The sequence below is a fragment of the Bombus fervidus genome, chromosome 1 (assembly GCF_041682495.2).
Source record: "Bombus fervidus isolate BK054 chromosome 1, iyBomFerv1, whole genome shotgun sequence".
Classification (NCBI taxonomy): domain Eukaryota; kingdom Metazoa; phylum Arthropoda; class Insecta; order Hymenoptera; family Apidae; genus Bombus; species Bombus fervidus.
Window position 1 is genome coordinate 8287749 of NC_091517.1, and position 25294 is coordinate 8313042.

At 32.6% G+C, this 25294-nt stretch overlaps 1 protein-coding gene, 1 long non-coding RNA gene and 1 other non-coding gene across 5 annotated transcripts in view; 2 read left to right on the forward strand and 1 right to left on the reverse strand.

The window, feature by feature from the left end:
• The window catches only part of 5-ht7 (5-hydroxytryptamine receptor 7), a 245595-nt gene that overhangs the window by 21080 nt on the left and 199221 nt on the right, over window positions 1–25294 (reverse strand). The gene's annotated exons all lie outside the window — the stretch shown is intronic.
• Window positions 16918–25294, forward strand: part of LOC139989098 (uncharacterized) — a 60083-nt gene continuing 51706 nt past the window's right edge. For 2 of the 3 annotated variants that reach the window (XR_011800269.1, XR_011800268.1), the window contains exons 1-3: window positions 16918–17165; window positions 17269–18144; window positions 18207–18334. This is a non-coding gene — a long non-coding RNA (uncharacterized lncRNA). The remainder of the gene's footprint in view (window positions 17166–17268; window positions 18145–18206; window positions 18335–25294) is intronic. The other variant, XR_011800272.1, reaches the window with a different exon arrangement.
• LOC139991909 (5S ribosomal RNA) lies at window positions 19410–19528 on the forward strand. The gene has a single exon (XR_011800966.1). It is a non-coding gene; the product is annotated as a 5S ribosomal RNA (ribosomal RNA).

Sequence of the window (25294 nt, forward strand, 5' to 3'; positions counted from 1 at the left end):
CTCACATTATTCACAGATGATTGAATGAAAGACCCTTCAACAGATGGTATTTTGCTAAACGATATTTTTGTTGAAAATATCCTTCATAAACATGTATTAGATTTTTTAATAGTATTAAATATTTTATTTTATTCTACTCTCGTTATTTCTTTAAATTTAAAAGACGATGTTTTTGAGAGAACAACGAACTGTAAGTAGAACAAGTCAACCATTTATGCAATTTCGACCTATCAATTCGCTTTAATGGAAATCAGTCGAAGAAACGAGATTAATACCGAACAAGAGTGAAAAAGGCTAAAAATAAAGGCAGAACAATAGACATATAAGAAAGTAAAGCACTATAAATATTCCAGGAGCAATAATCCTTTATCAGCTTTTTATCCGCTCAGGCAATAAGGAATTCAATTTATCAGCTGCAATTACATCTTTGCGCGTTCTATGGCCAGCGATTTCGTGTTGAGATGTTTTCGAACATCCCGAAAGAAAGAACTCTAGACAATCGTAGTCTATAATTAAAAAACAAGGAAAAGAAGAAATATGAATTATGAACTTGATCAAGACAGTTCTCTGTTATAATCATCTTAGGACTGAATACTTTTGACCTTTGTAAATATATTTGGGCTATGTAGAACTCTTTTGTCAATCACAAACGATAGTTATATATCTTTTTTCAATTTCGTTTTGCAAAGGAAACACAACGCAGTAAAGTTAGAATTAATTTTATCGACGATAAACACATTTTTGGTTCAGTTGGTTAATAATTTAAAATCATAACATGCCATAATAGAATATTGAACGTTAATTAAAACTCTAGTTAATTATTATTTCACAAGCTTTATAATTTCCATTTAGAAATTTTTATGAATTTTTTCAATCGATGATAATTTTCATACAAATTAAATTTCCCGTACGTCTTCTAAAAGTTTATGGAAAACAGGAATTCCTCTTCAAGCTGGTTTATAATTCTTCGTTAAAATCCCAGACAAATTAAGATCTACGATAGGGGTTGCTTATTAACGATGACCGATTACACTCATTGATACAGCTATACACACATACCGGGTGAATTTATTTCCGCGAGTGTTGATCAGATAAGGAAGTGGCGTGTTGCCTTTACAAAAGACTCCCACATTAACGTAGTTTATCTAGTATAGGGGGTGGCGTCTAAATCAGATATTTTCCTATAGCGGTCGGTAAAATCAGTTTAGGGGAAAGAATCACGCTAACTTTGTGCCTCAAGGTATTTTTTAATCCTGGCAAACAGCGAGTCTTCTCTTTTGTTTTTTAACTAACTTTTTAAGAAAAGAAGGCTCTTCATATAATATGAATGTATGCAATATGTCCTTATAAAATATTGCATCAATAGAATAAACTTCTGAAAAACTTCTTTCCTTTCTTTCTGTTGTTTGATGTCTTGTTATATTTTATTCTGCCCTGTCAAATATGTTCTATCAGGTCGATTTTTCTTTCTCACACTGTTACGTTATTTTGTTGCGTGAAACTATTAAGTTACAAGTAATGACATTTTCTTCTTTCATCTTCGAAGAGAAGAAAAGTAATTTCATTTTGGTCTTTAATCGATCGGATGCTTTCCCTTTTATTTTTCTGCCACCTTCTTAGTCCTATTATTTTAAGATTTTCGACGAAGCTATTCTCTTCGATATAATGTTGGAAGTTAAAGTTTCTTCCTGGTAATCTTCAACATTTAATTCCAAGTTTATGAAAACTTTGGATATTTAAGTTGTATTAACCGTATACTCGAAGCAACTTGGAAGGAGGTAGAAGTTTAATATTATTAAATGTAACTAGAAGCTTGCTGCTAACATACAATTTTTATAAACAATATAGGTAATTTCATTTATAAATAACAAAAGCTCTTAAAAGAAAAGGAAGTTATATATATAATTATATTATAAATTTTGTTTTTAGGATGAAGTTATGTATTTGCATTTTTACGAATTGGATTGTAAAACCGGAGCTGAAAAATTATGCAACTTTGTAGGAAAGTATTAGATGTTTTAATAGGATTCTAGGTGTATATCAAGAACATAATAAATATATCAACTCATAAGGTCAAAACGATATAACTTCGAAGATTACTCAATTTCAAAGCATCTAATTTCAGTATATAGTACATAGTTTATGCAAGAAATCGATAGTGCATAATTATCAAATAAAACTTAGGTTATAAATTAAAATTACTGTAAAATTAAAAAAACATATAATCCAATGATACATAATCCAATTGGGAGTTAATTTACTTGCTACGTAAAGTTTTCTCTATCAAATCCAGAATCTATGATTTATGGCACTACTACATACAATACTTACACATCTAATACAGTAGAGCTTATCCGAACTAATGGGGAGACACAACTTTTCGGATAATTGAACGATCACTTTCTGATATGAAATTTCATTTATTCAAACACAGATTAAGATTAATTAGTAGTTTCTTTAAATATTTATGAATCTCGTATCTTTCTGACTGCTGAGCCACATAAATCTTTCAACACAAATAACTATATAGAGTTACATTTCTTCCTACTTCGAAGCATCGAAGACCTTTTCGAATGCCACGAATGTTTCGGCGTGAGAAGGCACCTGTTCATTATCACACTCGTTTCTTGTTCCCATTTGTGTACAATCGTAATTATTATCGTTTTTATCGCAACGAAATCATTTTATCACATGAGTATATTTAAAGCTTTTTTACCGTTGCCAGCGACAGAGGGTCCTACGTGCTTTAGATAATTCTCCATATCATGTTTTTGCTTCTTAATGTTTATGATTGTGGCTTTTCCAACACCATGTATTTTTACTAATTCCGTTGTGCTTACACTTCCAAGTTTTCTAATTATGTCGTATTTTGTTTTCATAGAATATTATTAGTTTCATATTAGATTCTAATCATTAGAATTCGTTCGATCGAATAAAGGAATGAATACATCGTATATGAACACTAATAAAATATGTACATATTTGAAACGGAAAAGAGCACTCGTTGCTGATGAATATTATGTTTGGATAATAGAACGTTCGGATATTAGGCTATTCGAATAATGGGTATGCGGATAAGGGGCGTTCTACTGTACTTGATATGAAAACAACTACTGTAAATTATACTGTTCAATCGAAGAAAACTTTATCTCATAGATAAATCTCCCGCTCTATTCGAACTGTCTTTTCATCGAGCGCAAGCCAACAGCACGAAAAAGCAGACAAACGAGGCAGTCAAATCACGAGGCAGTCCCTTTCGCCTCGTTCTGGTTTCGAAGTCACCCTCCCTTCGACCTGTATCCATAAATCTGAGCGTGCCTTCCGAACAACACAGACGCGAATCGCATTTTTCATTTGGAGAATCAGATACAGATTCCGTGGACAATGCGATCCGTGCATCCTCTCGGAAACGCTACTGCAAATTCCCGAAACGGTGTTTTCTTTCGGAAGCCAACAACGGGTGGTAAATTCGACCTTGAACCCGTTCCAAAAGATAAGGTTCGCGATCGCCAATCTCCGCACGTTTTTGGTAACGCGCGTGGCACGTTGCAGAATCGTCAAAGGAAGCATTAATCTTGATGATGAAAAAAAGTTCCTCGGATCGTGTTTCCATCCGGGGCCTAGTCTCGTATAGTATCCGGCGACGAATCGCGAGCTCGACGTAGAATAGAAAGCAGCGAAGTCGAGCCAACGTGGCTCGTTTAATTTAATATTTCAACCCCTTCCAGGTCGGCCTTCGGTTCGCTCCACCGCACTCGCTATTAACTCGACGCCACTCTCGAGCATCTCCATTAACTATTCCTTCGCTTTTTCCCTTCGTCTATCCTCCGCCCGAATTTCTTCTTTCTTACCCTTCAAACCTGTTCTTGTCTTTTTTCCTTATTATTATCCATCTTCGTCGTAGCGACGTTCCCGTTTCACTATTAATAACTTCGCCGAGCTCTCGTGAGCTTTCGAAGGTACTACGAAACCAGAGGAATACGTCTTTCGGCGGTAGAAACGAATTTGCCAAGGTCGACAAGTTATTCTTGCGACGTTTCTTCATTTTCGCGTGACGGGTCAAGGGTCAGAGGGTGTCGCGGGAAAAAGATTCGTGTACGGCTATTATTTTTAGGAACGGCTGATGAATTTCTTAGTGGGCCTTCGGTCTAAAGTAATTAGCGATGTGAGGTAGTGGTGGGTTGCTTGCAACAAGAATTTCTGTGTGAACTAGGTCGGGAATTAGAAGAGTTGTGTGTTCGCTGTATTGGTACCAGTTTCTGAGTTGCTTTTGGGATGTTTTACGTGCTACGAGCTGATTAATGGTAATTGTAAATTTGGACTCTTGACTTGTTAATATTTTCTATGCGTGTAAATCTGTTTTGGTTATAGAAGTAAAATCAGGAGCATGTATGATACGACAACCTAATGGTAAATTCCAATTTAATTCTTTGACAAAATTGTATTTGACACGCGCAAGTATAATGCAGAAAAGAAAATTTACAGTACGAAATAAAATGACAACCATATTGCTTTATAACATTTTTAGACAATAATAACGTGGGCGGGTGTGCAGTTAAAAAATATTCGTAAAAGCTATCTGAATTTTGATGATAAAAGAGCACGAACGGAAAAACAAATAAGAGGAACTTGTTAATGTTAAAATGTTGTTAATTGAAAGAAGTAACAAGTATAAAAGAGTAGAAAAGCCGGGAACACATTTTTTAATTCAAATAATTTAAAGAACCTTATGAACGTGATAAATAATAATTATGAAAAATATAATATTGTTAGAATTTAACCCGATTTCTGTGCTACCACATAATTTTTTACTTGGTAATTTAACTTTCTATGAGCAGGATTTTTTTGCTTGTGAAAAGGCAAATTAAAATTAATTGCACCTTTTTACCTTAATCTAGAACTTTAATAACTTAATTCCAGTATAATGGTATACTGATAAAATATAATAGGACACTGAAAAGCAAGTAAAATGAAATTGGAAAAATAGAGATATAAAAGAGAGTTAAAATGTACAAAACAACAAAAATTGAATTTTATTTTAAATATACTAAGTCATAAAGTATCGAATCTATGATGTTTATAAATATATCTAGCTTTATTGAATAACATTTTATCTGAGTCAGACGATCTACGAGTACGAGTACAGACGATCTAGTAGTACAGGAAAATACAACATATACATTCTTGTAAAGTAAATAATGTTTACGTGTTACATGTGGCGATGCTGTTTGAGCAAAGACAAAGGAGTTAATTATGAAGGAGGAAATGCCCGAAAATGGAGCCACGACTGCAGTCACGAAATTCCTGAGAATCGTAGGAATTCAGATTAACTTTTCGTGTTAACTCTGCAATTAAATTACACACGTCATTAAACTTGTGGCCATACCTCATGCCCTCCTGCAATTGTGTGTGTCCTTGTGCTGCATAATAGTTATAAAACAATCTGCATGAATCATTATATCAGTGAAGCAACAAATGTTTCATAATTTCAAATAAAGATCATTTGATACACGGTGTACAATGTACATACATAAAAATTTTATTTTCAAAAAATTGTAACGCTTTAAATTCGATGAAGTTAAATTTACCTTAAATTTCAAGTTATTAAGTCGCTCTGTTATAATTTTTTTGAAACCAAATATTCATTGGAATTATCTTTAACATTTATTGTATGATTAAGATGGTTATTCATACTGTATGCTAATTTTTTACTGAATGTATGTATGCAGTAAATATCTGCTAATTTTTGTTTACATTTCCAGGTTGGTTTCAAATTTTACTAATATCATTCTGATAGTTGTGATTCATTATGCTAATGGATTTCATAACGTTTTATATAACATACACAATGACAAGTGTCCAAATACTTTTGTGACCAATTGTGGACTATTAACTGGAATTAATTCAGGCGTAATCATTTTGTCTTATTTAAATTAAAAACATTACTATAGAAAATTATGTATTTAATTTCAACACCACGTTTTATCATAAATCTATCTTTCAACCGCAAAAAAGAATAACGAATTATCAATCAAACACGTAATCCCCTAATCACCCAAACCACCTATGTATCTCGTCCTCAACTATGTATTCACCCTCATTTTCACGCTTATTCTCCACATCCTTCATTCCACGCTAAACCGCAACCACTCCCACACAATATCCCGTTGCGTGATTACGTTCAGCTTTTTCGACATACACTATGATCTTTCAACACATGGTGCGTGCTACGCAAGTATTAGCAATATCGTTTAATCTTCTTCCGGTCCACAGAGGTTTACGATAAATGTCTCTTTCAGTTCATCGATCCAATCACGTGATCATTCATTCAGAACCCAATAAACGAAGATCTATTTGAAGATCGTTAGACTGGAAGCGTTTTATAGTATTGAGAATTAACGTATTAAGATCCCATTAATTGTAAGTAGTGAAGTGATGTGCAAATGTGGTGTAAACGCATTATTACATTACTGAGAATTATGAATGTAAATTAACTTACAGTCCTGCGCTTTAGCTTTAGTCTTAAGCTTTCTACTAAACGGTAATCTGATCTTTTTATGTTTCTTGATATTATTTTAAATGTTTTTACTTCTTAAGACGTTTGTGCAGATATTTATAAATTTATAGGATATTTGAATATGGAAGAATCTATCGAATGCCTATAATATGTAAAAACATACGAAATATCCGAAGCGAACTATTCATTATAATATTTGGAGTATGAAACAAATCTTTATTTAGGTTTTACTTCTTTGATTGTGTTCAAAAAACTATGTACGTTGGGTAAATATTTACAGTCTAGTCGTAACATTTGAGCTATTTCAAGACTCCATAATAACACTCAGTCAATAAAACTTGAAAAAAGTTTACGATCACTAAAATCACCGATTTAAGGATTCTCTTTAGGAGAAGGCTAACGATACGAGGTTGAAGAATGCGAACCTTGACAATAAATAATTTTCCAAAGGAGAGACGTTAAAACGTTGACGGTGTAACCAAGTATGGCCGATATATTTTAGATCATCGCGATAAAACGCAATCCTAGATGGCTGATGCTCGGTGAAACATCCAGTTCAGAGCATTAAGGCTATTCTGGCTAGAAATCAGGAGTTACGATCCTCTTCCAAGCCGGAGAAAAATTGACAGAAGATGGGTGAAAATTAATCCCAATGTAGCGTTAGGATTCGTTGGGAGGTTCTCAGCGTTGTCGGGAAACGACAGCATCGACAATTTGTGTCCGCGAATAAATTCACCTTTGGGGATATTCCTGCGAATCTTTCTCCTTTCTTGGCTGGCTTACTTGAGGGATTTCGAGTCGATCGCGTGGCTTTGGTTGCCGATAGCCGACTTGATTGACACTGACGCAATTACGCTAGTTATTTTTAGCCGTTCGTTCCCTAGAAGAGTTGGAATGAAGTTGATTCCGGAACCGGTGAAAAGAAAAGTTGAACAAAGTTTTGAAATGTTCTGAGTGTGATGGGTTATGGAAGAAATGCAGATAATTGCATGATAATAAATCATGTAATATAACAAGGTGTAAATATGCAAGTTTATTTGATAGGTTGAGTGTTTATAAGTAGATTGCGGATATCTATGTAAATTTATAGTTTTATGAGCATAATTAAAAAGATGGGAACCAGGTAGAAAATTTTTTTAGGCGATAAATATAATAATATTACACTTTTGATATTTTATATAGTTATAAAATAAAGCACAAATATCTTATAATGCCGATGTCAAAAACACGTTTTCAATGAAATTTCAATATCTATATTTATATATGTCTGGTAATAACAATAAATGAAAATAAATAAACGCATCTGGGGTGTGATTTATACCAACCACATTTACTGTCTGTTCAATCTCATATTTTAAATATTATTTTTATCATTATAATCTTCACATAAATGAAATATTCCATTTATATCTGTAATTCGAATTTTATTTGATTTTTGCCGCATACATCGTGCAAAATAATAACCATAATACACAACAAAATGTTATAAATTAAGACGTTAATTTCAATCCTAACGTTCTTTTTCGCAACCACTGATTGTTTCAGTTGTCCCTACTCGCACATTCATGAAAAATTGTAATTAATCGCTTATGCAACGGGATTTGCATGTAATTGTTGTTAAACAATGCTTTGCCAGAATTCTTTTTTAACGAACACGTGAAATCCTTATATAACGAGAGCTAAATACCAGATTGTTCGGTGTTGAATTTAATAGCCTGTGTATGAGACACGCAGATGCCGATACACGCAAAGGTCACATACATTACAGTTTCGAAGGATTTCAATAAAATATTCAAGAGACTGTACACTTCAGCTACTCTTAATTTTGCGAATTGTTATGTTTCATCTTGTCACGTGAAAATCATTAGAATACTCGTAAGAAGAAACTCACGTATATTTGTGTTACGTGTACTATAAAAATTGAAATTGTGTACGTAAAACTTTGTTATTGCAATAAAAACCAATATTTTTTCAAACATTATCATTATAGCAGATTAAAATTGTATTATAAACTGTAGTAGAATCCACGTATATTTAATAATATTAACGCAACAGAATTTTATACAGAAATTAAATATTACATATTTTATTTATTGCTTAAATAAAAATTTTGATTATACGAATAAAAGTTTTGTTTATATGAAAAATAAAGCAAAGTAAAAGTAAAATACAATTTCCGAATATTATTTTTATGGTAGATTAAAATCATATTATATTCATTGGTAGAATCCACATTAATAAACTACCGCCAAAAACGCAATTTAATTGAATTAAAATTGCTGGTACATGTCTACGTAATCACACGAGCAAAAAGAACAAAATTAATTCGTAAAAGAATTGAACGCCGTTACAAGAAATTTTGGATGTTTTATAAAATTACCAGTAGTTTACATTATCGATTTCGTCGTCCGTTTCAATTCGTCAGGGCCAACAATTTTCCTTTATTTAATTATATTTAATTATCAATTATAAGTTATTCGAGCTCCGTTCTCATCTTTTAAAGTGGCCGACGAAAGTTGGCCTCAGACAACGTATTGTCGAAGCTAGTCTTATCCCGAACAAATTGAAGTCGAAGCGTTGCGTTGTTGCGCACGAACCTTGATTAAATTTTGTCTTAACCGGTGATATCGAGACAGTTGGTCGTTGTCGCCGTTCGAAACGAGAGTTTGAGCGGCGATTTTTGCGACAACTTTTTTTGAGCAACTCTTGGAAATTGAAAACTTTTAAGGAGAACACGACGCTAAATAGATGTGTTTCTCGAGGGAAAAAAGAGAAAAGGTAGCCGGACGATTCTTGAGATTTTAATTAACGCTGACGAAGTAAGAGGTGTCGGAGATAGAAAGAATTTAACAAAGAAACTTTGATCCCTGTTACAGTCAATTTTTAATTTTTATTAATATCAATGTACTTATCTCATTAGACTGAAAAGATTTTGTGCTTTTAGTTTTATATTATTATATTATTTCATTTATATTTTATATTATACTATTTTATATTATTATATTAATATATTTATATTATATTATAATTATTTTAAAGTGAAAATTCTTCTATCTTTTGGTGCGCCTATAATGTTAATATTTTATTTTTGAAACGATGTATTAGTATTTTAATTGGGATATAATTAAAACAAAGATATATAATAGAATGGCAATCGATAACGTTCTCTGTGCGTGTTAGTTCAAGACCGACGCTGAAACAACACGTCCGATGTGATATAATAAAATGTGACATTAGAGATTCTTCACAGACTCCTATTCAAAGAACATCATATATTGTGATGGTAAAAAGATGGAAATGTATTAACAAAAATTGTTCAATCAAAGCAGCTAGAAAAATTTATTAAAATTACTTATATATAAGTGATTGCGAATATTTCAACTTTCACTATAAAACTATAGAACACATTGAATTAAAAAAGGCCGGATTGTATGCAATGCATACTATTTTACTTTCTCTCGATGATACATTGACGGTATGGTCTCTCATAATTTTCATCTCGATTTTATCTTTTGTATACTTTTGAATTCTGCATGCAATCCAATTTCATAAATCCCTTGAGTTTCATCTGTCGATCACACGACATATTTCTTTATTTCCCTATGCTTTCATACATCCTCGCTCGTGAATATTGTCCACAGTTATTTATTCCTTTTCGGTTTCGAATTTGTGGAATAGCGACATTAATATCAATTAAGTGGCATCGTTAATATTATAAATTTGAAAAGTAAAAAGTATCGATAGCTTCTTTTGATGGGAATCTTTGAAAAAGTGAAACATGGATTGAAAATTACTACTGCTTTCAATCCTTATAAAATAAAAAAAATTAAAAATTCTAGTATTAATCCTTTACAATTTTGTTTTATCGCATATTTTATTTTTGTCATTCTTGATATGTTTATTACTCGATTTAGAAAAATTGTACGTTGATCAATTATACATGATCGTTTTTTTGTTGACTCAAAAATGGGTATCATTTCTTCGATCCTCACCTTTCAAGAACATTGCAGATGTACAGGGATCATACATCATTCCGTGTTCCTTATTTTTCTAGATTTTCTTTCTACCATTTGTCTTTCGTCGTTCTACGTCTCGCTATGTTTCATTCTGCGAGTGTATCGATCTTTCCATGAAGGTTCGTCATTTTCCCGCGAACCATTGTCACGTCATACGACTTTTGTATGCGACGCCAATCGAGTCTAGATCTTATCAAGATACTGTATTTCCTGTTCCTTCCTAATATACCAGGAAACTTTTGTAGATCTTGATCTTTCGATAATTGGATTAGAATCATACCATAAAATTTATTATATTCTATTTCACTGTATCTTTTGTACTATTTAATAAAATAAATTAAGTAAATTGAAGTAAAATATGCGATAAAGTAAACAAAAAAAAAAAAAAAATTAAAATCATAATTAACATAAAAAAATTAAGAAAAATAAGTTTATCGTATCTTTCATCAAATATAGAATGAAAGACAAGGAAAATATTTAAAATTATTAAAATTAAGATTAAAATATCATTTTAAAATAACATTTTCAGACACAAATATCTCAATACTTTTGTATAGAATATACATAAACACATTTATCGATGGATAAAGAAATATAGGGTTTCATTTGTAAATATACCGATAACCTTGAAATTTCGTGAAAAAAACTGTGACATTAAAAAAGATTTTTTCATCGTTACATGCGCCTCTTGAAATAGTTTGTTTGTCCTACAAATAGTCTGTTTTTCTTCATAAAGTCGTAACTAAGGCAGATATTTATTATGTAATTCATGATAAATTAACTGAGACATACAATATGTACTACAATAGGTAAATTCTTTTTATTTTGCGCATTATTGTATCTCTACATCTCACATAAATGCATAAAAATCCACAGTCCCCTTATCAATACAATAAAATAGTACTCGAGTAAAATGAAAATCTCACGTATTTAGATCCAAAGAAACTTCAATTTCTATCCGTGAATATGCATTAAGAATACAATTTAAATCAGCGGATAACGTCCAACGAGGAACATGGATTTTTCGTTGTTTGCACACAATTCAACCTGTTCCTTTTGCCTTTGCATGGACATGAATTATGCAACAATGCGCGCCTCATTTACGTTCAGTTGTTCAGTTCGTCAGGAAAGTTCCCCCTACAAAAAGCTCGCAGAGAATGCACTTTGATTTGTCCCTTTGCATGCGTGCACGTCAGTTTTCTTTCACTTTCCATTCTTTTCTATCGACTATATCATGGAGAAATCAGGGAGGAAAAAGATTGGAAGCGACAGACTCCTGGAGAAAATGTATGTTGTGCCCTTTTTAAAGATCGCAGAAAGAAGGTCTGCGAAATTATAGTATCCAGCAAGAACCATAATCGTTTATTCGAGCGTTGCTCATCGCGTAGAATACGATAAAATTTCTATTTTCGTGAACATATTGAAAAATAACAACTGATGAATTGAATAGATCGAGTTATTTGTAATCCATAGAAATAAAAGTGATTTTTTAGAATACTAAATAGTTTCCATTTCTTAGGGAATATTTTCTCTTTCTCTCTCAAATTCAATGCAAGCAAGAAATACATACAATTCTAGATTTTTCACCAATTTTTTATCAAGAATATTTTATTTCTTACCTAAAAATAAATAGTTATAATACTTTTCATATTTCTAATTCTTTACGATACATTATTAAGGCTTTCGTTTGTTCATTATAATTATTTAATTGGTTGTAAAGTGAAAATAAATTTAGCATCGTCAGATTGGCGAGGGTTGAACAACCATTCACAATCCGAGATCTAATCTGAAGCTGCGTGTCAAAGTGAATTTCATTTTTCCAACTGAATGATCCGTCATCGACGCGTAACATTCACATCGTTGCATGCAAAACGTCGATATCATCGTGCTGTTCGATGTTCGACAGTCGCAATTCCTAAAATTGAGCATCGGAAGCGCGACTGAACATTCTTTAATCGAAAATGTGTATTTGAATTTCATGAAATTGCTATCAAAATGACGCATCTTGTCTCTGAACTGCGGTGAACGCTTGAATTCATATGAGTTAATGTGTCATAAATTAATTAGTGATCAAAATTAAATATTACGAATTATACCCTATATTTTATACATTTTAGCATACTATTTATATTGCATTTATTGCTGTGCGTTTCTAGACTTTTTAAATTTTCTAAAGATACATAAATATGGGCAATCCAATTCTAAAGATTGAAATCACTGCAGTTCGATTCATTTATAATATCGTAAGGTACATTTTGTTGAAAATAAGTAAATATTCAAATAATTTTGTATCGTTGCGTAAATATAGATAATTCGTATTCATGTTACATCAAAATTCTTCTCTGCACACAAAATAAATTTAGAGCGAAACCTGGATATCATATAACAATTTGAGCATGTGTTTTATCAGTACAGATTATCATGGGATTCCGTTGCTCGTTTCCCACGTTTCCTAGCTGAATCGCGTTCCAGTATCTCCGGAAGGAAGGGCAGTTGTATGAAGCTACTGTGCGCGCTCGCAGCTACTCGCGTTTCCCTGATATCATCGTGGGATGGCTCTAGCCCACGCGACAAGGGACGCCTACGCGATCCAACGCGAGCAACATCTTAATGCATCCTCGTTAGAAATACATGAAATCGCGCTGTTGAGGGGCCTTTAAGACGAGGTATTACCCGACTATATCAAAACATGTATGAAAATGCGATTATACTTCAGCAGATATGTACCTGTGATGCAGTGTAATAGCACGATTAACTATCAGAGAATTATAGGAAATGTTTATCGACTACTAAAATATTTTAATACGTGTATAATATATTGAAAAATATTGCTTAGCATACTGTTTTATCACATTTATCATTTCATTTTAATATGTTGTGTTACGCCGTATGAAGCGGCCAACAAGTCAGCCCTTATTACCTGACTGTCAACGGCCCTCATACCGTTATTCTGACCTTCTACAGACCCAAGGACCCACCATATACTCTAACGATAGTTTAATGGCTAACGTATATAGATGGGTCAATCGGTCTGCACTAAAATTACGGGACGTAGAGTCCCAAAAAGTACTTTACGTTTACAGCGAGCTATTCACCGCGACCTGGAATTTATTACGTGCTGGTAACAATCACGAATAAAACAGGTATCTGTCATACGGAAAGAGCGGATATGTATACAAAGAAAAAGGGGACTTCATCCCAAAAAACAATATCGTCAACTACCTAAGACGGTAGAAAGTCTCCTACTCCTGTGATGGCGAAAGAACGAACAGTGAGTCGAGTCTAGGCCAGTCTGTGCCACACATCTCCCGGGTTCCTTTGGCTCTTCAAGCCCTCGCGACAGTCAAGTCAACTGTTCGTACGACAATCGGGCATTCATACTGACTCTACGTTCCGTGCTAATAATCGAATTCACCGACTTCGCTTGTGTGTGAGAGTGTGTATCCGTGTAAAATTGAAATAAATATATATATTAATAAAACTGTAGACTACAGTTTTATTCCATCTGAACTACCCCTATTATCCCAAAAGAAATACGGGGATCGACCTGCTCGTGGTGTCGATTGATACAATCGTAACGGGAATTTACGACTCCCGTTGACGCGCCTCCTCGCGAACGCGTCTCCCCGCGACTGGCCGAATTTACATGTTGTATGGTATATTTAAGAGTATTGTTTGCTATATTATTTTATCGTATCTAAAAATATTACCATTGAATTAGAATATTGAGCTTTACGTATAAAAATCAAAGGAATTAATACTATAAAAAGGAAGGTATATTTTGATACATTAAATAGTGTATTTAAATATATTGTTTAGTTAATTTGGTATATACGATAATATATGTAGTGTAAACATGAAGTGATCTGAAAGATAGGAATATTTAAATTAAAGTGTCAGAACGGAATGACATATTCGAGACAAAACCTTATGATCCTAGTACGATGATGCAGTCGTATGGTAACGATGTTAGCGATAAAAAACTTTATTAAAAACTCAATCGACGTATACCAGCATGCTCTCATCTTTCTTTCCGATTTATGCTCGCGATGTGACAATCGTTACTCTTCTTTACGATCTTCTACCGCAGAAGCTATTCAACCATCGTACAAAAATCGAATTCTAACAGTTTTTGTTGTACATACATACATTCTAGAGAACAATTTTTTTTATCCATTGTTTCTGGGCGTAGACCTTAAATTTACCAAATTTATTTCATTAAAAAATATTTGTATAAAAATTATATTATAAATATTAAAAATAAATAATTGAAAAAATATAGTTATTATTTTTATATGTTACTTGTACGAAACAACCAGAGCGTTTAGAAGCATTTATAAAGGGCGGAATTAATGGCATGTCGTTAAATGCTCGATTCGAAATTTTCTGTACGGTGATCAAAGCGACTGCGACAAATACTTTGAGAATTTGTAAGAGCATTTAAAATACGGAACTTGCGAACTATCGCAAGATATTCGCTCGTGTAATTAGCAACTTTTAATCTTAATTACTGGTAACGAAACTAAATATATCTGTACCGGGATGCGAAGGGAAATGGGGAAGTAGAGAACTTTAAACATCCGAGTTAATAGACAGACAAGAACGTTTAAATAAGAGGATTTTTGTATAGCGAATCACACTGTGGCACGAGACTATTACAACACTTGCTTACTTTCGACAAGAACTGTAGGTACTTTAATTACAAAATTATGGATAGATTAAATTGCACTAAATTTATTCCTTCTAATCACTACGTAAAATAATAGAACATCATAACGCGGTTAAATTGATTTTTTAAAAATCGATAAGCGATAATAAACATGATTGGCGTTTACGATTGCCGAGTCTTGGAGAATTATTTTTGTTATTAGTCAAGCTTTTTATCTTCAGAATTTTCAGTTTTTAAGTTAAGAATCAGATTAAGAAGATTCTTAGAACGTACTGGAAAGGTTTTTAACGTTAATAGATGTATATATGTATATATATTATAATCATAGTTTATATTTTACAATTGCCAATAATGATATTAATACTAATCTAATTTCAAAATTAATGTAGGTTAGGTTTTGTTCAAGAATTATTGATATAATTCACGAAAGTAATGGAACTTTAAAAATTGAGAATTTATATTACGAATACTGTAGTATCGTGGACAAACGGCCTAAAAAATATCGGGTAACCCATAAACATTGTCGCGAGCCGACAATGTGTCGTCGGGCCTTCAGTTGTATAGTTTCGTAGAAAAAGGGCCTACGTGACTTTGGTCACGAGCGGCTGCGTAACACGTGTGTGGTGAGACTAAGACAAAGGGACGAAAGGGATGCTAAGGCAGAAAGACAAATTCACAGTCAGTGTCAGTGGAGAAGTCAGAGAGTGTGAATCGAGAAGTCAGAGAGTGCGAGGTGCGTTGTCGAGAGAGTGTGGTCCGCGTGAGAGAGAGAGAGAGAGAGAGAGAGAGAGAGAGAGAGAGAGAGAGCGTTGGATCCGTTGTGACGAGAGTTGCAAATTAATTATTGAGTTGTCTAAAGTATAGTACGTTATTGCGATTAGTTCATGTTAAATAACCATCGTTTCCTGTCTAATCAACATCTGTACAATCCATATTTTCGTAAATAAATCATCATTAATTATTAGTATTTCCCAATACTACAATACTTTCAGAAAAAGTAAAGTGAATTTTGATAATAAAGTTTTTTAAGACATTTTTGAATTATGAATCGCCTCCACGTTAAATCGGTAAACCATTCTATGTAGAATAAAAATTTCTGTACATACAATATTCCGGCATTACGAACGCCAAATTGAATGTTTAATTCACTCACAAACCGCAACGCTTTGATAGCCTAGCAGGCAAAAGACAAATCCATTTGCAAGGCAGTATATCCGTCATTCGTATTGATCACGAATGTTTAATTTCCTTTCACCGAGGGTTTCGTCGTTTGATAGTCGAAATATCGACTGTACCGCGCCATGCGGCCATTATGGATACTATAGCTGTCCCGCTGATTTATGAATACCCCGTCCACGCCTAATGGGCGTTTTTTCGCTCGTAAAAACGAAAAGAAAATGGGGAAACAATGATAGTGAATCTGCCATTTCCTGCTAAATCTATTTCAGCCGCTTATTTGCCAAATCAGTTAACTTCACAAAACGAAAACTGGAGAAAATCGATGAAACTCTTATGAGATAAGAAGACTGCAGGTATTTATGTAAAGCCATATCTTTATGAATAAGTTTAAAAACATGGCCTCTAGGTAGACAATTGGTTTACTTGTTAAAGATTATAACGAGTATTATATTATGGATATTTTATATATTTCTGTATAGTTTTGCATTTAATATAAGTTTTGCATAGATACATAAATATTCGCAATCTTAAGATAAGCATGAATTACAAGTGCTCTAACACCAATATTTCAAATAATGAATTGAAATATTTTGGTCTGTAAATAGCTCACTTATTGACGGCACTGTGAAACTGTTTGATTATTTTCCAAGCTTTCGATATCAACGCTATGAAATATTGACGAACATCAGATTGATATTGATGGATTCCGTGTAACCAGGGAATAATATGGTTCTGCGGTTTTATTATGGAAGAGTGGAAAGAGAGAGAAAAAGAAGGAAGCAAGGTAGGGCTTACGAGAATTACTACAATGGTGTGAATTTCTCTGATGGCTGTACGACAGCAGCTGCACTATATTAAGTCTATTGTAAAATATGTTGAATGCAAAGACATAGGTGACGAGAAACGAGACAGTGGAGAGGCAGATAAAGTTGACGAGTGGTGAAACGAAAAAGCAAAGAGAATGAAAGTGTGTACTCAAGAGAGGAAAGTAATGGGGCAAGAAATAAAGGAGGAAGAGAAACATGGATGGAAGATTGAAAAAACGAAAAGAGAAAGAGAGTGAAAAAGAAAAAAATTAGAAGAAAAAGAGTGGAAAATGTTGAGAGAAAGAGGAAATTGATAATTAATAGGAGAAAGCGAGGAAAAGAAACATCCGGGAGATTATATTAAATTAGAATGAACAAGAGAACCATCCATATGTTATTCAATGTTTTTCGGATATATAGTGCGCATAGTACAGTCCTATAATCCTATTCCTACGAGTACCTGAAAGTGTATATAAAAGTTACAAGGTATTATTGGGAGCATACACTTCGCGAAGGTTACTAAAATATTTGCATAAACTTGTATAACTCTAGCACGAAGGAGAAATAGCGGAATAGGGAGAAGATGAGTATTTTAATGATTAACTAAGGATCCCTAACTTGGTAAAGATCAAAAACTAAGGAAGAAATTAGAAGAAAAAGCGCGAGAAGAGTCGAAAGAGGGAGGAAATCGATTAATGATTGGAGAAAGCGTGAAAAGTAAAAAACCGCAAGACGATAGAGAATTAGAATAACCAAGAGGAAAAGGAATATTCCTCTAGGAAAAAGGGGAAAGGGTGGAACGAGAGGAAAATGAGTATTTTAATGACTGACTAAGGACTGATAAAGACCAAGTACATATAAACGGCTATGCGTTTGTTAAAGAGGATGTGAGGGAAAGAGAGAAAGATACAGTGGGGCTCTCTCGTAGAGAATGTCTTCGCATGGGAGGTAATAAAAGTAAGTTCATCGTGTTCGTTTTTCTTTGCCAACCGTTTCCTCTTAATGACCTTTTATTCCAGCTACAGCGGTGGTTGCTCGATTAACTTCCGCCACGCGGTTAGGGGACATTATCTCCTCGCTGGATAACGCAACGATTTTTGCTCGTCTTTCGGTTGAGTGCATCACGTACACGGAAAATCTACCAGACGTGAGTTGTCTTAAAGCTATTAAAAAACGGGTGAAATAAATTAAAGATGCCGCCGAGCGATTTTTTCTAGTTCCATTAAACTAGTACTCTGAATGGATCTTATGAAACATAAAACAAGTGATAATAATTATTTAATATTTTATCGTCTGTACATATAAACTCGAAAAGTGACGAGTTGTAGCTTGGGGATTTCTCTTTTATAATTTTACAACTTTTTAATTAATTCAAATAAGATAGTCGGATACTTTCTGATTTTTGAAACGGACGAACTTTCCTTCTGGGAACATTCATTCTCTTTTTAACTTCTTTTGCATTTTCTGATAGTATTCGATGAATAGACACGGTACGTAGTGGTTTTGAACTTAGGAATCCACTAATTCAATAGTTCTGTATTTTTAAAGCTTATGGTTTAGTTTAACGTGGTAAATTTTACATTTAGACTATAAACTTTATTATTTATTTAAATACATATTGTACTGAAAGTAGCGGAATATCGCCTTGTTATCAATATACGAATTCATTTGTCAAATACTATTTTTCACAAGGGTTACTTTCCACCGCCTAGAAAAATACATATACAATAGTCTAGCGCCTAACCAATACTACTGGCACTTTTCTATTTCCACGACAGTATCTGTCGCTCATAATATCAACAAGGACAAACAAACTATTTACGATTATTCAGTATAAAACGAAGCAAGCCATGCAAATTTTTGCTACTATTTTTCCAAAACAACTTCGACTGGGAAAATTCTTAAATTTAAAATCAATATCGTTTGAATTCTATTCAATGAGCGCTTTCAGTAAATATAGGTTTCGATCAAGAAAACTGGGTTCCCAGAGATAAAGTTCACGTTTTAAAATTCGTTTGTAAAATTTCATTTGCTTTACTGGCAAATTTGTATCGATTAGGTAAGAGAATCTATTACTTAACAATTTATAGCTATGGTGATATAATGTTTCATTATTAATTTAACTTTACAATTTTTGTATTACTAATTAATTATATTGAATTATGTTGATTATATTGAAGTATAGTATTCAGTACCACAATATCGTAAACCCAGTAGTTTCAGCCAACGCTCAAACCGCATTGGAAGCACTCGTTCTCGTCCGATCACGAAAGTTAAACAGCGCTGGGCACGGATAGTACTTAGATGGTTGACCGCTTGGGAATTCCGTGTGGTGTTGGCTTTTTTTCATTTCTTAACGATTTTTTTACTTTCATTGATAATATATAGTCACATACCACATTATTTAGTTAGTTAATAAGTTATAAAGTATAATGTTGCGTATACGTAATATCGAGCATAGAAAAATTAAGCTTTGGGAAAAGCTATCTCTTTGCAAGAAAAGATATGCTAGTATACATGTATACATAAATAAAATTTCCTGCTAGTCTAGCAACAATCTATCTCTATGAAAGAAACCCATCGATCATATTCGTTTTCTATATGTGAAGAGCGTGGAAACGAAATGGAAGGTAGCATCTGATATCTGTGGTAGACGTAGCTATTAAAAATCGGAACTGAATTTCCGACACGATTCGTGGAGAAAAAACGTGGTGTTCGGTTAAACGGCAGATTATCAGAAATCGTGTTCTCGTGTGACGATAAAAAATACAAGGGATTTTTTTTTAAATAAAGAATGTATCAAATACCTGACTAAATCTACAAAGCTGATATATTAGAAAGTATAGATCGATAAAATCAGATGTAATAAAATTTACAAAAACTTTCAAGATAATCCAATAATGATTCAATAAAAAACCAGTTACAACTCGGAATTATTTAATTATTTTATCTCGCAATAGAATTTGATTTCATTCGAATCGAATTTTTGTCATACTTGAAGTTTGATGAATTTAGAAGGACAATGATGGTTACATTAAACGAGAGACTTAGTTTACTCTGACACGGAAATCATCGAATTATCATGAGTCACAGACGTAATCGCATTGACATCGGTTTTCGCCAATAATCACGCTATAATTACTTTACGGAGAGCTAGGTTTGTTCGCGCGCGAAATATTTTATTAGCTTAAGTGTGTACGATAGATCGTTTAATTATGCATCGTAATTTACCCTACAATAGCTCGTTGCTCCACATCGTATGTACCCAATGAAACTTTTACCGATTTGCTCCCATTCAAGCCTCGATGCGGTCTATTTCATTAGAAGAATAATTTACGCATAAAATGTAATTAAAACCTTCTAAGGTTGCTTGAAATAAAATTCGTCTTTCCTTTAACCTCGGCGATATCTACTTTTATATGGAATTTAAAACTGTCTTATATTTTCTAAAATAGAAGAGTTTCGTGAAAAATATCGCCGCCTATTAGATTTTCTTTTCTAAAGAGAAAGGTTTCTTGCATGTTGCATAAGATTCAAAGTTTCGCAATAAATTTTACGTGCTTTTTCTCACAACGGGTTAAACGAGTCTAATTTTAAGAGGGAAATTTGCTCGCTTTTTAATTTATAGAAGATTTTAATGATACAGTTTGATACAACGATTTGCTCCATTGATTCGGCCCCTGTTACCGAGTTTGCATTAATCTAATTATTTAACCTATTATTCGAAACATTTTAATTTAATTTTATGTATTACAAATTAAATGACTGAAATTCTGAAGAATTCCAAAGTTTTCGCAAAATATAGAAGAACACATAAAAAATATGTATAATTGGAATTGAGAGAAAGTTTAAAAAATAATTGTGAAATGTGTTTTTTAAAATAAAACGGAGTTAGTATCGAGATGAGGAACGAGAATTCATAAATCTGGTTGGTAACTTGTTACATACAGATATGGCGTTCATATATTTCAGTACTACAAAATACAAAACGACTTCAAGTTATGAGTTTCGTCATATTTGTTTAGCATACACATGCACTATATTATATTATTCATACGATTTTATATGCATGGGATAAACGTCAGGAAATTCAAAATTAATATCCATCGTTGTAAATAAGCACTATAAACATCTAATTCAAAAAGTATTTCTACCAAATCCGGTAATTATCGTTGAAAGTTATTTTGATTACGGTTTTTATGACGCGTTTCCGAATATCGAGCTTGCTTTTCTTTGAAAAAGGAGAAGCATATGTCTCAGAGTAGGAATTAAATGAATTCCATAAAATTCATGAAATTAAGAAGCGCTTTTCGCAATTTTTATACTTTTAGATATTGGAAAATTCTTACATTTTAATAGCAATAGAATTTTGCACCGGCGTTAATGGTATCGTTCCTCGTAGTAACGATCGTAAGCGCTGCTTAATCGCAAAATTGGAAAGCAGTTACGTCGATAAACGAGTGCTGAGAGTATGAAATTTGATAGACGAGCAGTTTGATGATTTATCGTTTGCATTAAACCGGACATTTAAATCGTATCGCGATAAATGTAGTTGCAGTAAAGTATTTGCGAACGATCTGTTCGTAAAATCCAGCAGTGAACATTTAAACCATTTAAACCATTTTTTTTTAAATACGCAGTTTCTAATAATAAAGAGACTATTGTGAATAGAAAAAATATAATAATTATAGAAAAAATATGAAATAAAGAAATTGCAATTGTCGAGTGCTTCAAAAAATTCTAAGTGTAAAGAGTTAATATGTTTTTGTGATCCGGAAAAAATGATTTTATTATTACTTTATTCCATTCCTTCTTTTACTTCAGTAAAAAATAATATTCAATTTTAGCAACATTAAATGAGAGATATTAAATTGTGATAATTTTGAGAGTATGAGTTTCGTCCTTTTATACTGCGTACGGTTCTTTCAATTTTGTACATATATGTACATACTTATAATAAAATTATAACGATGATTATAAATATTCTTAAAATTAAGAAGCATATTTTAATGTTTTAAATATTCAAACGTTTCTAGCATTAAGAAATACATGATTTGAAACATTTTTCTATCATGTCAGAAAATCTGAATTTGATCTACTTTTTGCTGTTGTCTTTTCATTTTTTCTTTCCTACTTAAAACATATGAAACTTTTCGCTAAATTTCCAGTGGAGTTTTTTCCAAAACCAAATAGACGGTAGTTAAGTATAAGTTCTACTTTTGCCTGTCTTCGATCGGCATGACAATTTTATCGTTGATTGGTTCAAGCTTCGAAGAAAAAGTTCGTTCGGTGAAAATATATCTTTCCTTCGACTACATAAATCTGCAGGCAATGATTCCAGTTTCGGCTCACGTTCGCATAATTTTTCGTCGCGTCACGCGCTATCCGACTGAGCTTCTGCGTTAAAAAGTACGAAGCAGGACATCGTTTTTCCTGAAATATAAATTGGGAGAAAGGATATCGCTCGAGTGTGGAGAAATTTGGGAGAAATTCCTGAAATTTGAATGACGTGACCGCAATGTGGTATAACTGTTAACTTGTTACAGTAATGTAATCATTTTAATCTTACGAGAAAAATAATTCCATTTGTTATGCGAATTTAAATTTGGAAATTTACAATGATTCACGATAGACGTATATCTATACATTTTCAAGAGACCTAATGTATATTAAAGACAGAAGAAGAACATGATAAATACATTCGGTTTTGATTTCCTGATTTTAATGTAAAGAATCAATTATATTTTACTATTACCTAATACATTTAGAATATCGATTTTTCTGCAAGTTCGAAGCAATCACAGATTTATAGATCTAAGAAATAATGTAGTACAGAACAGATTTGACACCTAAAATATTTGTAGATATATTATAATGTATCGATTATACGTATTATGAAACATTTATAGCGCTCAGTGTAGAGTAAACTAATGTAGAATGAATATTTCAATCTGTTATTGTCTCGCGTAATTTATTTTATCCAGAGAATATATGTTCAATGACTAAATTCTGCAGTTAATTTTATAAAAAATTCTGACAAACGAGTTTTATTCAAATATGAATTAATTTTATGCAGCTTCTTTTCTCGTTCCCACTCAACCAAAATCTCACTCCAAAAGTAAACTTCAAAAATAAAGGACAGAAAAGATTATAAAAAAAAATCTTCGTACGTTTAAATTCAACTACGCTAGATAGTGCTACATCAATGAGAAAAGAAAAAGTACATCAGAACCATCAATAGCAAAGTGTGTTACGTTCAGCCTTCGCCATCATAATTCTTTTCAAAGCTCCATTTACGATGTGATACGAATGTAAATCGTCGAAAAATCGGTTCGATTTTTACAATTTACGAGCGAGCCCGACTTTCTAAAAATTTATCAGCGCGATATCGAAATTATAACGTTGCAATCTCTTTGATAGCGATTCTCTGTTTGTAACCTCGTTATCTCGTCCCGGATATCCGCTGATTCCTTTATGCAGCTCGAGGAATTTTATTTCATCGTAGCCCCCGTTATCCGGAAGCGACGTTCGCGATCATCAGCTTCGAACGTAATTAAAATCGTTTCGCGTTGCTCGACCGTCTGTGTACGTGTTCCCCGATAGCGGTAATCAATTTTTCGATATCACACGCGTATATTCGCGGCTACCTCGCCCGCGATGCCGCGACAAATCGATCCGGCCGCTTAATTATTCGCATCATTCGCGAGGGATATCGCTTTGCCTGTTGCCAATATTGTGAAAATTCGCGGGATCCGTCTTGAATTACTCGCAGCACTGGATAATAAGAGGGAAAGTTGCGATTTTAACGACTATTTAAGTTTCTTTCACTAGACTTTTGTTTGTTCGCGAGAGAAGAACATTGTTAGTCATTATTAAACTGTCAATGTTTATGCAAATATTGGATCGGTATATATGAAATATCGCGTTTTTCATTTTTATCCGGCTAATATCATCTATTAAATATTTGTCTCTTTTTAATTATTGAGCATATTAAAGAAGTTTACTGTGAATTACGTATATTTAATGTTATGAAGAGTTAAAATAAATATACGATACTACATTATCCGATCCGATAAGAAATGCATAAGAAAGATAACAATTTTTGTTACAATTAAGTTTCTGTAAATCAAAGTTCCAATTTGTGCGTATTTCATATAATTGTTCAAAGTTTATGCATGTCAATTTTCCTGAAAGTAGATCAATATTTTACAACAAAAATGGATAGATATTATTTCATTTGAAACTGCACTTATTAACAAAATAGTCAATAATTTGTTTTTCTGTAAAGGTCGCTTTTTTATTATGATATCTAGGGAGAGAATTATATTAAAACGAAGCTCGCTTCATGGTCGATAGCACATAATGGATAACATTGCTAATAATGGAAACGTAATGGTTTTAATGTCGTGCGTAATTTATTACGATAATTTATCATTTGTAGGAATATTTTCAAGAAAAAGGGCAATTTTTACTAAGGTGATTGATCGAAATCTGTCAAATTATTGTAGTAAATATTATAATCATTATAACACTGAATGGTTCTGGAAATGGAAATGTTCTGAATGGTTTTAATCGCATTCTGTAATAATTGTGTTACGAGAATAAATTCGAATACTTATTTAATACTATTAATAATAGATTTATTCTCAACGCAGTAATTTGTTTTCTCAGTAAACATTGTGTAAATAAGAGATAATGATATATGTGATAATTGTACGATATTTATTTGCTGTGAAATATCCTGTTTACTTGTTAAAAGATATAACAGGAGAGGAAGAAATATGAAATTGCTGGATTAACTATCTCTTAATTACCACAGTTATTCATTTATCGATAATAATGAGTCTCTCATTTTAACTTGTTAAAGAGGAGATAATAATTTCCTTATTCATGAATTTCTTATTCTTTTTGATGTTGTGAATGTCTTAAACTTTAAATGCGGTATTTCATCTGTGTTGCAAATAAATCATATCATATTTATATTTGAAAGAATTTTAAAATCTGACTGATCGGAAATTGATTTATTTTTATCACATTCTAATTCTAAGGTTATAGAAATTATAGAGATTATAGAAATTTCTAGCTAAAGAATGAACCGTTTAACAGG